At 39.6% G+C, this 13,492-nt stretch overlaps 1 protein-coding gene across 13 annotated transcripts in view; it reads right to left on the bottom strand.

Moving 5' to 3' along the window:
* CDC42BPA (CDC42 binding protein kinase alpha (DMPK-like)) overlaps positions 1 to 13,492 on the bottom strand; it is a 202,142-nt gene that overhangs the window by 169,524 nt on the left and 19,126 nt on the right. The window lies entirely within an intron of this gene.

The following is a 13,492-nucleotide window of genomic DNA, read 5'->3' as shown; positions in this document are numbered from 1 at the left end:
AAGCCGGCTGGCCCGGATCAGCCCCATTGGCCCCCATCACTGGCCAGGCTGAGGGAACCCACCCATGCACAAATTTGTGCACCGGGTCTCTAGTACTATATAAAGCATGGTGGCAATCACTGGAGTTTAAAACAAGTATAGTACCTTCCTTCAAGAAGTTCTGTCTTCAGGAAAGACAGACAGTATGCTACACGCATAGTAACAATGTGATTAAGTTTCTAATACAGGGATCAGTGAAAGTGAAACACTTACTATATTATGTGCATCTTAATACTTCACAGAAGTAACAAAAGAACTGGAACTTGAGGACTAAGTAAATTTTGCTACTTTGTCTGGTTTGCAGGATAGACATTGAATACTATGTGAGGAATTTAGACATTATTCTATTAATTATAGGGACTAAATTGACATTTGTTTTTGTTGTTAATCCTCACCTGAGGATATTTTTCCCATTGATTTTTAGAGCAAGTGGAAGGGAGAGGGAGAAACACAGAGAGAGAAACATCAATGTGAGAGACACACATCGACTGGCTGCAACTGGTATGTGCCCTTGACCAGAATCGAACCGGGACCCCTCAGTCTGTGGGCCAACACTCCATCCACTGAGCAAACTGGCTAGAGCAACCATAGCTATTTTAATCAACATGAATAAATCTCAAAAAATACTTGGAAAAGAAGTCACAGAAAATATAGTGTGATTTCATTTACACACAATTTAAAAACAAGCAAAAATAAACTTATTCTATAGGAATACTTATAAAACTACAAAGCAAATTTCATAGAGATGATTTATTCTTGAGGGAAAAGAGACACACAGGGTTTTCTAAGATCCTGTTAATTTCTTAAGCTGGACCAATGGTACAGGAATGTTAATTTTATTATCATCCTTTGAACTGTACGAAAAGTTTTATGCACTCTTTTATACATTTAAATTCATAAGGAAATTTTTTAAACTTGTATATATGAATGGATCTATATTCAATTTAATGAAAATGGTTAGTTCAAAATTTTGCTTATTGGCCAGAATTTTTTTACAATTTACTTAATATTCTTTCAAATCTGAGAAACTATGGCTATTCTTAACGTTTTTAAGCCTAACAATATAACTCTAATTTCAGTGATCAAGTTAGATGAAAACAATTGATTGTGTATAAAATGAACTGTGAACAACTATAGAAATATGAGAAACCAGTACCAGTATTATTATTCACACACACAAAAAGTTCTTTGGCGGCATGGTCTTAAGAAGAATAAATAAATGACTGGTTGATTATAGTTCCTTCAACCTACTACATGAAACAAGCAACTTGATCCTTCAAGTGAGATGGTAATCGTATGATAACTGCATAGTTCAAAACCATTTTCCATTCACATTTTAAAGAAGCGCTGCTCAAGGGTTTTTCACTACCCTACTTGTCCCCGTGACCCTACCTCTGCTTCAAGAGGACATACCTGGTGGCCTCTCCCTCTTACATCTGATGGCAACTAATCTATCTAACTGACATCACCATAAACTCAGAGCTCTCCACCTCTAACAAAGAATCTAAAACAAGCCAAAGGATGTAACTGAAGCAGATCTCATTAAGTGTCTCTATCACCTTAACTTGATCTTTGCCTCCCTTATCTTCAAGACAACCACAAAATGTGTCTGATTCCCTGGATTAGTTACTCATTATCTGCTCAGAGATTACTGAGATATTGAAATTAGCGGAAGTGAGCAGGCAAAAATCTTGAAACAACTATTATAGACTAGAGGCCCGGATTCACGCACCAGTGGGGTCCCTCGGCCTGGCCTATGGGGATCGAGACAAAACCAGCTCTCCAACATCCCCCGATGGGTCCCAGATTGCGAGAGGGTGCAGGCTAGGCTGAGGGACCTGGCCAGGCCAAGGGACCCCACAGGTGCATGATCAGGGTGGGGCCGGGGAGGGACCGCAGGAGGGCTCCAGGGCGTGTCTGGCCTGTCTCACCCAGTCCCAACTGGCTGGACCCTAGCAGCATGCTAACCTACCAGTTGGAGCATTTGCCCCCTGGTGGTCAGTGCACATCATAGTGACTGGTTGAACTTAGCATATTAGGCTTTTATTATATAGGATATGCTCAGAGGAAAAGAATCAATCAATCGTCTGTCTTTTTAAAAAAAGAACCAAATGGAAATTCTAGAATTGGATGTGCTTCAAAATAAAATGAAAATAATGAGGAAAGAGCCCATGAACCTGAAAATATATCCATAGAAATGAACAATCTAAAGTAAAAAGACCTTAAGAATAGACAGCCTCAGGCACCTATGAGACAACATCAAAGGGTAATTAGAATCTCAGAAGGGGAGGATAGAGAAAAGCTGATTATATGTTACCGCCAGAAGTTCATTGGCAATATTTAACAAAAATGCTTTATACAAAGAAACATAAGAAAAAAGTCATGAATTCTATCCACCAAAAGCCCATCATGTCAGTCACTTGGTGTGACTGAAATAGTTTTGGATGTATGAGACAAACTGCAGAAAAACTTTATACTCGTTACAATAACTGGAAAAGACTTAATGATCACTACACTACTGCCCCTGACAAAAACCAAAACCATGTAAGGGACCAGTTGGGTCTACTGACAACTGCCATATCCGGGGACGTTTCACAAGGTGCTAGACATACCACCTAACGATAACAATGCCTTGTCTTTCTTCAGTGCTGCACAGTTTAGTGTGTTCCCTGTGCCACATATTTTCTGAGGTACCTGCCACACCATTTCCGTCCGTTTCTCTGAAAGCCTCCCTCCGACTGGAGGTCAAGTGTAATTGTGGGGCCTCACTTCACTAGCCAGAGTAAAGTGAACTAGTGTGGAAAACTAACCAAAGCTGTGGAAAAAAAGGATTTAAAACTGAACTCAAAAACAAACAAGAAAACAAACAAAAAAACTGAACTCAGAAGAGTCAGTCTCTGCAATAAGTCACAATCCCACTATGACACAGCTGGCTCACCAATAAAGAAGTCACTGTTTTGCCTTGACCAGTTTTGCTCAGTGGATAGAGCATCGGCCTGCGGACTAAAGGGTCCCAGGTTCGATTCCAGTCAAGGGCATGTACCTTGGTTGAGGGCTCATCCCCAGTAGGAGTGTGCAGGAGGCAGCTGATTGATGTTTCTCTCTCATCGATGTTTCTAACTCTCTTTCCCTTTCCCTTCCTCTCTGTAAAAATCAATAAAATATATATTTTTTAAATAAGTCATCATTTTATGTAAATTCTGACAACCTGTCCCAATTTCTCTCACTCTCACATTCACTACATTAAGTATTATTATTCCTATTTAAAAAAAAGAAAAAACAGGTTCAGTAAGGTAAAATAAGCTGAAGATTACATTGCCAACAATGGCACAAATAGGATTTAAACTCTAATGTCAGGCTCCAAAGCCTTTCCAATATAACATGCTGACTCTTTCTTCCCAAAAGCTTTTTGGGGAAAAGAAACAAAAAACAGATACTAAACGTAACATAATGAAATATAAAACAATTCTAAGTTTTAAAAAACGATCTCTTTGAAACTTGAAAGAAAGCAAGTTTCCATCCGAGCCCCTAGCACACTGCCTGGTTCACTACACACTATCAGTGAATGGATAAGTGAATGAATGATTCTAAAAATAAAAGAATTCTAAGTTCCAATGTGAAATGCCAGGAATACCTTGCAAGGTATACCTTTTTCTTTGCTGAATGTAAACCAAAATCTAAACACAGAGTCTCCTTCAATCCACCCCGAGTCCCACGACGACTGCCCAGGTCCCGTAGGAACATAGACTGCTGGTTGCAAACCACTGATGGCTTGAGAAAGGGCCCTCGTTAGAGATTCCAACAGAAAAAGAATGTGGATGGAGGAGACACATGTGAGAATGTGGGGAATAAGACAGCCAGCCCCAAGGCATGGCGAGGCCAGGAAGGGAAGAGGGAGTACTGCAGCCAGAGATGTTAACCTCCCTTCATTCCTGGTTCTGCTTCCTCCCTTCCTCTCAAATTTCTCCAGTGGGTGTGCCTCCTTCCAGTGTTGCTCCCCCTCACCCTTTCCACTGCATGTCCTCCTACTATAGATGCTGATGCTAATCTGCAGTGCAGTAACATGAGAATCAAGGACCATTGCTAAGGCAGGGAGAGCGGGGAGAGAAATATGAGGGAGCATTGACAAGAGTAATAACTAAAATCACATTAAAACTTTCGTTAGTCATATCAGGTTCTGTTTATATTTTCAAATAAAATATTCTGTGCACTTTTAAATTAGTTATGTAATAAGAAATTATGAAATATACTGTGACCATACACTAACTTGTAATGTACAAAGAATAAAATTACAAGTGGTATGTTTCTGAGATTTATGGTGACAACATATACTTGAGCACGAGTGTAAAACTGTCTTATTCATTTTTTTGTTGTTGTTAAACCTCACCAGACGATATTTTTCCATTGATTTTTAGAGAGTGTGGAAGGGAGAGGGAAAGACAGTGAGAAACATCGATGTGAGAGAGACACATTGATTGGTTGCCTCCTGCATGAGCCCAGACCAGGGCCAGGGATCGAGCCTGCAACCAAGGTATGTGCCTGGGACCCTTCAGTCCAAGGGCTGACGCTCTATCCACTGAGCCAAACCAACTAGGACTTATTCACTTCTTAACACCTAAAATTGTATCTTTTGACAGAGTAGGTATTTTTATATTTTTAATAATTGAGTTATTGTGGAAAAATTTCAAAGTAGTCTATATGTATTATGGTTTTGGCAACTTCATAAGCAAAGGTAACAGAGCCACAAACACAGAACATATTAAATATAGGTTCTCTGAATTACTATATATATCATTCTTTTTACCCATTCACTGATTAATGAACACTTGGGTTGTTTCTACTTTTTAGCTAACTATATATATGAAAACCTAAGTGACCGAATGACCAGTCGACCGGTCGCTATGACGCACACTGACCACCAGGGGGCAGAGGCTCAAGGCAGGAGCTGCTCCCTGGTGGTCAGTGCGCTCCCACAGTGGGAGTGCCACTCAGCTGACTGGCCTGTCTGGCAGCCACTCACTCCCTCAGTAGTCCTGCAGGTCCAATCTCCAGAGAATGGGCCAGGCACTGACGGACCAGAGCTGCCAGCACAATTCAATTCCGACAGCACAGCAGGCCTCCTGGATGTCTGCCTTGGGCACTGAGGCCACTTCCCCTCCCTAGATGCTCCGCAAGAAGAAACAATATAAAAGTGGCCACCAGGTGGCTCCTGACATCTGGCAAGAACGTCAGCAGGACGGATCCAGATCCTGGGCCGGCAAGGGCGTCCCACTGCCTACCACCCTCGGGATGGGTGCCAGACGCAGGGCTCACAGCTGGCAAGTGCCACTACAGCGGCGCGAACCTCTCCCGATCAGGGCTGACTGGGCGCGAGCCCGCAGCAGGTGCAGTGGGGCCGGGATGGGCAGGAACGGCAGGCAGGAGCGGCTGGCGGCGTTGGACTGCTGGTTTCGGCTCAATCCTGCAGGCCATGCAGAGGGACCCCACCCGTGCATGAATTCGTGCACTGGGCTTCTAGTTGTTAATAAAGCTGCTACGAACATTGGTGTACAACAAGCATGTCAAACTTGCAGCCAGCGGACCACATGCCTCATTTATTTAAACAAGGTGTACAAGTATCTGTTTGAGTCCCTCAATGGGCTGTTTTATAGTTAAACAAGAGGCCTGATGCACAAAATCCGTGCAAGGGGCTCGGCCCTTGCAGCCCCAGCATTGTCCGGAAGGTTGTCCAGACGGTCGTTCTGCTGTTCGGTCTAATTAGCATATTAGCTCTTTATTATATAGGATAAGAAAAAAATAATTAACATGATATCTAGCATAAAGACTCAAAATGTTAACTATATATCTGTATTATTTGAATGCTTTAAATAAATGTGTTCATATACAACATGTGAATTTTAACTCATTGTATGCCATAAGCGTCTGTAGATGCAAGTGGTGGACCTTCCCCACACGCCATGAGTGTCTATTAAAAAAAAAAAAAAGTTTTCCCTAAGTGGCAGCCCTGACCAACCTTAAAATCATTTTTCATGAGAATTTTCAGCTGAAAATATTCACGAACACCCCAATTGTGAGTAATATATTTTTATAATACTCACTGCAATTCATAATATCGTGGGGATGGTTTCCGTTTTGGATGTGTGGCAGTTAACTGATTAAAAAATAATTACTTCTAATACAGAGCAAGATTTGATGGTAAAATTATCATATGGCTAAAGAAAGAATGTGTCCGGAAGGAAGACACCGAGAGTATCTGTGAGTGAGAAACCTAGGTAGTAGTCTTCATGCACAGTAGACGGGGTGCTGACAAGTGAACAAAATGTCAATCCATGTGACATGTCATTCCTATAAGGGACTATCAGAACTTTAAGTCCATTAGAGTAGCTACCCTTACTCCAATGCCATTCTCCAATTCCAAACTTCCAATAGCACTGCTGGGACTGACACAAATGACTCCAGTGCTTAATAGATATATTCTTTATTGCAAATTGCTAAACTTACATTCTAGTTCATCTACTTGTCTCTCATAAATGAAATTAATGAATATATTAGCATTCCCAATTTGATCAATTCTATAAGGTTGAGACTCATAAATTCACAAAGATAATGTCTTCATTAATTATTTAACATTACATTTAATTATTTATTGAGTACCTATTCAGTACCAGCCACTGTGCTAGAAATGGGAAACAGACTGGGTAGCTGACTTCCCACAGCAACAATTTAATCTCATCACATACCTTCTTTCAAATATTGTGTTGTCACCACTATTAATAAATAATACTACATAGGAATTTTTACATAATAGATTTATGGAAAATAAATCTCTAAGAAAGAGAAAATAAATACAGATACTATATAAATTTATTTCCACTCAGCAGCTGGTGAGAACACCATTATAAAATGGTATTTATAAACTATTCCATATGTTTAAAATATGAAAAAAGTGAAAAAATAGTTCAGCCACTTAGTCTAGATATAATATTGGTTTGTGTTTTTAAAGGAAGTACTTCTGCTCATTTAGATTTGGGGGAGGAAAAGAAAATTTAACAAAGTGATTCTAAAGGAACCTGCAAGAATAAATGTAGAAGAACAGGCAAGAAAATATTTAAAATGAAATATAAAGTGTCTTGCCTTACAAGCTACTAGAATGTGTTTTAAAAGTATCAGTTCAGCCCTAGCTGGTTTAGCTCAGTGGATAGAGCGTAAGCCTGAGGACTGAAGGGTCTCAGGTTCGATTCTGGTCAAGGGCACATGCCCGGGTTGTGGGCTCGATCCCCAGTAGGGGGCATGCAGGAGGCAGCCAATCAATGATTCTCTCTCATCATTGATGTTTCTCTCTCTCTCCCTCTCTAAAATCAATAAAAATATACTTTTTAAAAAAGTATCAGTTCAAATATAGGTACATTATCTAAACAAACTATGGATACCATAAGTGTAATAGAATACAATATTTTTATGTTCTTGGGATGAGGAAAAACTTTTCTATCAGGATGTCAAAAGCAAAAGCCTAAAAGAAAAAGAATGATTTAACAAAATTTGAAAGTTACATTTTTTAAATACTGTATTAAGGTTTAAAATAAAAATAAGTTACAAACAGGGAAAATATTTGTAAACTATGACGGTCAAAGAGTTGCAATCCATGAAATTCAGAGTTCTTGCAATGTAGTAAGAAAAAAAGAGCACTATAATACACTGGTTCTCAACCTTCCTAATGCCGTGACCCTTTAATACAGTTCCTCATGTTGTGATGACCCCCAATTTCATTGTTACAAATTGAACACTATTAAAGCATAGTGATTAATCACAAAAACAATATGTAATTATATATGTGTTTTCCGATGGTCTTAGGCAACCCCTGTGAAAGGGTCGTTTGACCCCCAAAGGGGTCGCGACCCACAGGTTGGGAACTGCTGCTATAATAGAAAGTGGAGCAAATGTGTAAATAATTGTTAAATATAAATTGATTTAATACACATTTAGAAGTTTTAAATAAAGTATATCAAGGAATTAAGAGCTCTGTCTTCCCAGTCAGAGAAATCTAAGTTCCAAACCTTATTATAATTGAATACTTGTGTAATGTAGTATAAGTTTCTTAGCCTATCTAATTCTCAATTTCTTTAAGGAGACAAAACTATTTATCAACTCAAAGGTACTGGTAAGATAAGTACTTAAAAAGAAGATGAGATGAAAACTTCCTAAAGGCAAAACCTGGCTATAAGATGATTGAGAAAAATGAGGAGGAGTTCAACTTAAAATGAAAAGAGCAATAAACACTGGAGGCTCTGGAAGAATGTCTTAGCCTGCTAAAATGTTTGGGTGTGAGACAGACAGGTGGCACACAAACATCTGTCCGTGGTCCTGAACCTCATTTAACTCTTAATGAGGGCAGTGATGGCGAACCTTTTGAGCTTGGCGTGTCAGCATTTTGAAAAACCCTAACTTAATTTATTGAGTACCTATTCAGTACCAGCCACTGTGCTAGAAACGGTGAATGTCTTCTCAGTGTTCCACAATTAGAGTGAACTTTGCCCACATGCCCGGATTGTGGGCTCGATCCCCAGTGGGGGGCGTGCAGGAGGCAACCAATCAATGATTCTCTCTCATCATTCATGTTTCTATCTCTCTCTCCCTTCCTCTCTGACTATATGTGCCGTGTCACATATAGAAATTTTTTGATATTTGCAACCATAGTAAAACAAAGACTTATATTTTTGATATTTATTTTATATATTTAAATGCCATTTAACAAAGAAAAATCAACCAAAAAAAATGAGTTTGCGTGTCACCTCTGACACACGTGTCATAGGTTCGCCATCACTGTCTTAGGGCAAAGTTCACTCTAATTGTGGAACACTGAGAAGACATTCACCGTTTCCAAGGAGTTCTCAAGGAGATAAGCACAATGGAGAACAAGGAAAAGAGTATAATGACCAAAAGCTTCTGAAACCACATAGCCATGGAGAGAGGACCAGCTGGGATGGGGGAACTTGCTCTGACAGGTTTCATATACACCTATACAAAAAAGGGAGGCGGGGACGGAAATAAGGAGGTGAAGGAAGAGGAAGAGAAGGAAGAGATTTCAGATGTGAATTTGTGACAATAACTGTTATAGAAAGTCTATGGAATCAGATATACTTGAGTTTGTAACAATTCTGTTTTGCTGACAAGAGTCATTAATATCTACACTAATAAAAGAGAAACATGCAAATTGGTGTTGCTCCGCTATGCCCACCAGCCAATCAGAGCGACTATGCAAATTAACCCAACAAAGACGGCGGTTAATTTGCATACGCAGGCGCTGTACAAAGACTGAAGGCTCCGGCCAGAGTGAAGACTGGAGACTAAAGCTTTGCTTCTTGGCTTCTCCACTGTGGCTGCAGCGGAAAAGCCAAGCCAAAGGCCTGGGTCCCGGATGCCAGAGGAAAACCGGGGCCAGCAGCCAGGGGAAGGAAGGCCTATTGCACGAATCTTCGTGCAATGGGCTTCTAGTATAGTGATAAAAGTCCATAATATATGGTGCAGGAAGGATATAAGAAGTTAGAGAGAGGAACCCAATGGCCAAATATCTACTAAAATTCTCCTCCCCCCCCCAAAAAAATAATAAATAAATAAACAAAATTCTCCCCCTCCCCACACCTTACAATAGCTATGATCCAGAAGGAGATATCTGATCCAAGCTATCCCAAACAGATTCTCTCCCTCCCAATTAAAGGAAATAGAGACGAGGGGCCACAAAAGAGGATCCTGAGGAGAAGCATAAAAGACTTTACACTTTGCTAACTTACATGTAGAAGTTGCAATCGGAGAGCCTCCAAAGGGAGAGAAACAGAGTAGAGTGTATGTCATCCAAACAAGTACAGGGGAAATTGACTCAGAAAAATACAATGAATTAACCCAAAAGATGGTAAAAACATATGGAAAAATAAATATTTTAAGAGGTTTACCAAAAAAAAATGGACCCTAGCTGGTTTGGCTCAGTGGATAGAGCGTCGGCCTGAGGACTGAAGGGTCCTGGGTTCGATTCCAGCCAAGGGCACATGCCCGGATTGTGGGCTCGATCCCCAGTGGGGGGCGTGCAGGAGGCAACCAATCAATGATTCTCTCTCATCATTCATGTTTCTATCTCTCTCTCCCTTCCTCTCTGAAATCAATAAAAGAAATACATATTTTTTTAAAAATGGCAGAAGTAAATCCAAATAAATTACTATTTACAATATATGTAAATGGCCGGCACACTAGTTAAAATACAGATTTCACACTGAGAGGGGGAAAATCCAGTTACGTGCTTTTCCAAAAAAAAATCCAACACAAGAATTTAGAAAGAATGGAAATAAAAAAAGGACAAAGATAAACCAGACAAATAACCAAAATAAAGCTACATTTTTTTATGCTAATAAGAGAAAAAGGAGAGAACTCTAAGGCAAAAATCCTCACTAGAAATAATGATTGTGATTACATAAAAGGAGCAATTCATCAGGAAAATATAGTAATTCTACACTGTATATACCAGTACTTAATTAATCAAGCCTCAAAGTATGTAATTGGCAAAAACTGATACCATTACATAGAAAAATTGGCAAATACTCCATCAAGATAGGTAACTTTAATACACATTCTGAGTAATTGATAGGAGAAGTAGATAAAAATCTGAACAATATAAATAACAAGCATGGTCTAGTTGTCACAGATACAACTGCAAAAGAAACATTGGAAATTAAAATACACCTGTAAACAACTTGCAGTTCAAAAATAAAATAGAAATAGGAAATTAGAAAGCATTTTTAAAAGAATGGTAAAATAAAAATAGAAAAAAATCAACATTACAAAAAATCGATTCTTTCACAAGACTGACACATCTCTAAAAACATCAAGAAAAGAGAAGACATAAATAAGCAGTATTAGAAAAATGTATATAATAACTGATGGTAAGAGATTAAACAGGATTATTTTGACAAATTTATGCCAATAAATTTTAAAATTAAGTGAGCAAATTCCTATAAAAACTCAACTTGTCAAATGAAACAAAGACTAATAGAAAACTTAAATAATCCTGTATTTAATAAAAAGTGAATCTCTACTTTAAAATTTTTCCAGAAAGAAAACTCCAGGATGATATAGATTTGTCATTCAATTCTTTAAACTGTCAAATCTCTAAGGTAGAAATGATACCAGCATTATATGAGAGGATACTTCCCAACCTGTTTTATGAGGCCAGCATATACTTGATACCAAATCCTTCCACAAAAAATATAAGAAAACTATAGATAATCTTTCTTGTGCACACGATGCAAAAGATCATAATCAAAGCACTAGTAAATCAAATTCAGCAATATGTGTTACATTACAACGAAAGTGGATTTAATCCAGGAGTGCAAAATGCATTCAATATTCAAATTTCATTGTTAATCACTAGATTAATGGAATAAAGATGCAAAGTCATATGTTTATCTCAACAAATGTAAATAAATGATAAAATTCAATGTATACTTATAATAAAACAACAAAAAACTTAAAACCTCTTAGAAAACTAGGAATAGAGATATACTAGAAAAAAGTGTTAAGTGGTTTTTAAAGTAACTTTTTAAAGAACTTCCTGTAGATTAATATATTTTTACTAGAGACCCAGTACACGGATTCATGCACATTGAAAGGAAATTAATTAGAAGGTGGCCAGCGGGGCAGGACTGGGCAAGCTGGGCTGGACATGCCCTGGAGCCAACATCCCAAGGTCCCTCCCTGGCAGGCCGCATCTGGGGCAGTGCTGGGGCTCAAAGGGCTTCTGCGGAGTGAGTGGGGTCCCTCCAGCAGGTGGGGTCCCTCCGCCTGGCCTGCGGGGATCGGGCCGAAACTGGCAGTCCGACATCCCCCAAGAGGTCCCACAGTGCGAGAGGGCACTCTGCAAAGCTGATGTCACTAGGCAGCTCCTGTGTTGAGTGTCTTCCCCCTGAGGTCAGTGCATGTCATAGCTACCAGTCGAACGGTTGGATGGTCGCGCTTAGGCTTTTATATACATAGATTGATTTTCAGAGAGAGAGGGTGAGGGATAGAGAGATAGAAACACTGATGTGAGAGAAACAGCATCGATAGGCTGCCTCCTGCATGCCCCCACCCCCCGCACTGGGGATGGAGCCAGAAATCCAGGCATGTGTCCTGACCAGGAATCGGACCATGACCTCTTGATTCCTAGGTTGACATGCAACCACTGAGCCAAGTTAACTTCCAAAGTCACTATTGCCAGGGACAAGATTCAAAGCTGAGCCACTCAGATTGAGTCCAAAACCCAGCCCTTTTCTACAAACACTCTAGCAGTGGTCATGAAATATTTTTGTTCACATACTGTCTCTACAAAGGTTTTGGAAAAACAACATACTCCCTTAAATTATAACTCAAATATTTAAGTATAGGTTTAATGGTTGTAAATGATGTAATTTCCAACATATTTCATATTGCATATGTGCTTTAAATAGAATTCCATCAAAACCTGGAATTTATAAAAAGTTATGGGAAATGTCCACCATATAATCTAATGGCAAAGCCAGTCCTCACTGGCAAGCCACTAAGCAAAAATAAGACTTATTTTGTTAGAAAAAGTCTGACTTTGGGTGGGGGGGGGGGGGGGGGCGGGGGGGGAGGGGGTCAATGGGGGAAAGAGGGGGACATATGTAATACTTTCAACAATAGTTATTTTAAAGAGAAAAGAAAAAGTCTGACTTTAATTTTTAATTCAAATGAATGTGTTATTACATAGCCCCGTATCAACTGTTTTGCTTCAGAGTTTTCAGAAAGATAGATGATAGAGCTTTGCCACCGGTTTGTAAGCTAGTGAAATGTAACACCTGCTTCAATACTTTTTATAGAAGCTCTTTTTGTTTTGCCCTCCCCTGGGGAGATGCATTCTCAAATAGTCCCTTGTGTTTTGAACTCAGGAGATTTTCACAGCCCAAAGCAATGCACCTGAGCAAGAAGCATGCCCTCACTTTATGAAGTGGGAGGTGGGCAACTGTGAAATGGGAGTGGAAGAGTAAAGTTCGCAGGTTTCAGAGTGCTCTCAAATGGTTTTCAGAAAAGAATACTTAGTGAAGTGGAGAATCTGGAATTTGATTCCCATAAAACGACATATACCCTCACACCCCTTGGGAAGTCTTCATGCACTGTACAGATTACTAAATTTGAAGACTACTACACTAGATTATCATAATCCTGAGCTGTAGCAGACATATGAAAAAGTGAAATTGACAACTTATATTTTAAGGAAAAATTTTTAATCTGATTCTAGTTAACTGACTCTCAGGCATACATGAATGATACCTTAAAAATGGACTCCACCCTGCCCTGGCTGGTGTGGCTCAGTTGGTTGGGGGGCCTCCCATGAACCAAAAGGTTGCTGGTGTGATTCTGGTCAGGGCACATGCCCTGCTTGTTGGCTGCATCCCCAGTGGAGGGCCTGCAG

The sequence above is a fragment of the Myotis brandtii genome, unplaced genomic scaffold, assembly GCF_000412655.1.
Source record: "Myotis brandtii unplaced genomic scaffold, ASM41265v1 scaffold627, whole genome shotgun sequence".
In the NCBI taxonomy this organism is placed as follows: Eukaryota; Metazoa; Chordata; class Mammalia; order Chiroptera; family Vespertilionidae; genus Myotis; species Myotis brandtii.
The sequence above is the reverse complement of the archived record's forward strand: the minus strand, read 5'-3'. Positions and strand labels throughout refer to the sequence as shown.